The following is a 3533-nucleotide window of genomic DNA, read 5'->3' as shown; positions in this document are numbered from 1 at the left end:
CTTCATGTCTTTCTTCTCCCCCCCCTCTCTCTCTCTTCTCTCTCCCACCTCTCTTTCTCTCATCCGCTATCCCTTTTTTATACTGTTGCTATCTATCTTTTCTACCTCGCTTGTTCCCAACGCAAAATGACGTCATGTAATTAACCTGCATTGTCGTAGCTCAAACCTGAACATTGTCATGTTCTCTTAAATCACAGATAAGATAAGATCGTATAGGGCACACAAAATAAACAATTACAATCGAACCTGCTCTAACAACCGCCTGTATAAGACAATCAACTGTACTAACGGCCACTTCCCATGCCCCTCCCACCCCCTGTTCACGTTTTAAAAAACTTTCTACATCATAATGACATAGTGTGAGATGACCATCTGTCTACGACGGTGACTGTTCTCTTCGATTATGGACGTCCTTCGACAAAATTAAAACTACAGCTTCGTCTGTATTTAATTTTAAACTATAAGAAGAAACTAGAACAAGCGTAACAAGGTAAGGGGAGAGGAAAGTTCCAGCTAGCTGCGGGGAAAGTTTCTGAAAAAAAATCCCCGAAAAAACTTATGACATCAAATTTAATGAGGTAAAATTGAGGTTATATTTCAGCCTGGATGGCTTGTCGAACCGGGAAATTGCGTGTCCGGGAGTGTGTCTTGGGGAGAGTGTTTGCGATACGGGGTCTACGAAGAAGCAGTCAGGTGCGGTAAAGGTGGGTTTTCTGTTGTTTTTTTTGGTATTCGAGGGGGGGGGGTGGGTTACATAAAATAATTATGAATCATGGCTTAACAAGAAAGTGCTAGGGTGCTCAATCAATTTAAAAACACAGTTCGTGTGAAGTATAATGCATGTATGAACATGCTTTATAACAAAGGGATTTAGGAACAGCCAACGGGTGACATTAAGTTCTTCGCTGCTGCAAATAAAAAGACGCGAGTTCAATTCCCAGCTAGGGGGAAGGTGGGGGGGGGGGTAGTCTTTTTATCGAGTACGGACAAACTTAATTCAATCTTAATTGAGTGGTATTTCAAAGATCAGGTGCCCTCATGCATGCAAGCAATAAGACTGGACACAAAATACATGTATTACATGATGCAACACCCCCGCTCGGTAAACAATTTCTCTGTCTGTCTGTCTGTCTGTCTGTCTGTCTGTCTGTCTGTCTGTTTGTCTGTCTGTCTGTCTGTCTGTCTGTCTGTCTGTCTGTCTCTCTCTCATTTGTAGCAACGTGTGCTCAATAACCTCATGCAGTTGTACAATTATTTTTAATGTACTCAGCACGGGTTGGCCTTGACAAACATGGTCGATCCAGTTCGTCTCATAGATGATCTTAATTGTGTGGGTGGGGGCGTTTACATTTCATCGTGATTCCAGAAACTTTGTTATTTTTTTCTGTTTTTTTTTTTTTAGCACGTAACATAGTAGAATCGATCGTGACAATTGTATAGAAGTTTAGTACAATTATGTACATAAATTTGTATCAGTCTCACAGGCAAATTACTACCTATTCTGACTGAATGAAGGAGAAAATATGGTTGAAATAAGAAGAGCGCACATCGCCACGATTACAGAAATGTAATGTAGGTACAAAAACATGATTGACAGCCAGAAATAACGGGGAGGGAAAAAAACTACCGTAGGACATACCACTGCTCTCAAACGACTTGCAGAGGGTGAAATGGTGAACTGGTGAACTGGTGTAGATTTAACGCCTCTTTCAACACTGTTAGGTTATTTAAGAGGCGGGACCTCCGAAAGGACCGAGCCAAGTAAGAAATTCGTGTAAAGTGCCTTTCCCAAGGACACAAAGTCGGACCGAGCAGAGGGTCGAAACCCCGAACCCGCAATCTCAGGATTACGAGTCGGGTAGCCTAACCACTAGGTCACCGACTCCACCATGCAATGGGGGAGGGGGGTGGAGAGGTAAATGGACACTGTCCTTAACATATGTGTCATGACGAGGTGGAGTCAGGCACTCGGCAGTTTTTGGGCATGTGGAGTTATTGTTATCATCTTAATTGTTGTCCATTTGTCTTGCTTTCCATTGAAAAGATGCCCGTCTTTCGTGAAAAGAAGTCGAGATATTTGCGATTTAAAGAGGTGGGGATCACCAAGTGTCAGATGTTGAATAAGCAAGAAAGTAACCACACCACAGTTTGATGATTTCCAAAGCTTGAGTATCCTGGGAAACGGCTAATGTACTTTTTTTGTGCTTTTCGTTAACGTTTGAAAGTAAAATTCAAACAGAAATGTGTTTTAGAATGGATATGAAAGGTGTTGAGCCGACCCCCCCTTTTCCCCCCCCCCCCAAAAAAAAAGCATCGATAAAAACTGTCTACCGAGTGGGAAAATGTCGATTTCACTATTTTTATGAGAGCCCGGTTCGACCACAATGCCTCAAATACAGTCATCTGTACAGAAAATGGGGCCGCTGGCGAAAAGTGCACAGCGCATAAGAGTCACTCACTGACTCGATAGTTTGCACTACGCATTATAGGGGGTGTCCACTGGGGCGATCAGGTCGGGTCGGGTCGGGTAGGGCCGATTTGGTAGTCGCTGCTAGCCAAATTGAGGGTGCAAAGCGGCCATCGTGGCACAAACCGATCAACTTGGTTGGTGACCTGCAAAAACAAATGCGTTTGTTTTCAGGCCTGCGAGTCGCGCGATCGGGTGGTTTGCAGCCAATCACAACAAGGCTAAGTCTCGTGTCCATGTTGGCACTCAAAATCCGGTGGCGCCCTCTTCGAAAAAGTGCGGACTTTGCGAACAGAGTTACCCTACTTGTGTGAAAAACAATAAAAGCGAAACTAACAAACTGTGCTATTCCTATTCTTCTTCTGGAGAAACGAAAGAGAGCTTAAAAAACAAGACTGCAACGCCGCGGACACTTTTATGGCCGAGTAAACTATCTTGCAATGAACGATCTTTGATAATAGAAAGTTATCGATGTATCCTATGCTTATGGGATTCCAGGCTGCCGCAGCTCTGCAACAGGGAACTGCGGAAAGGAGCCCTGGAAGCCACTGAGGTTAAATGTTTTTCTACTTTAACTTCCAAGTCGTCGGGTACAATCGCGCCGGGTTGTAATGTGCACTGAAACCACTTGAAAACGACCCGACCCGACGGCCCGACCCAACCCGACCCGATCGCGCTAATAGGAACCCTCTATAATAGAGTCACTCACTGACACGATAGTTTGCACCGCGCATAAGAGTCACTCACTGACGCGACAATTCTGATCACACAGGTTTGTATTTGGACAGGGCATGGTGGCACACCAGTAGAACAATAGGGCAGGAAGTGCGCAGAATGTTGGGAACGCCGGAAGTAACCCAGTTATAGAGAAACGATTTCTGGATTCACATTTAATGGAAGGTCTTACAATAACATTCTAGGTTTGTAGAACAGTGGGCTAGTTGTGAGGAGAGAGACAGAGGTGATGGAAACATGGGTAGGGTGCTTTTTAGAAACGTTTGATGATTTGTTAACACCCACATGTATTTGCTGTTTTCCTCCTCCTCCTCCTCCTCCTCCTCCTCCT

At 44.3% G+C, this 3533-nt stretch overlaps 1 protein-coding gene across 1 annotated transcript in view; it reads left to right on the top strand.

Moving 5' to 3' along the window:
- LOC101857485 overlaps positions 1–3533 on the top strand; it is a 152874-nt gene that overhangs the window by 56792 nt on the left and 92549 nt on the right. The gene's annotated exons all lie outside the window — the stretch shown is intronic.

The sequence above is a fragment of the Aplysia californica genome, unplaced genomic scaffold (genome assembly GCF_000002075.1).
Source record: "Aplysia californica isolate F4 #8 unplaced genomic scaffold, AplCal3.0 scaffold00197, whole genome shotgun sequence".
Lineage (NCBI taxonomy): Eukaryota > Metazoa > Mollusca > Gastropoda > Aplysiida > Aplysiidae > Aplysia > Aplysia californica.
Note: the sequence above shows the minus strand (reverse complement) of the source record. Positions and strands in the feature narration are given on the sequence as shown.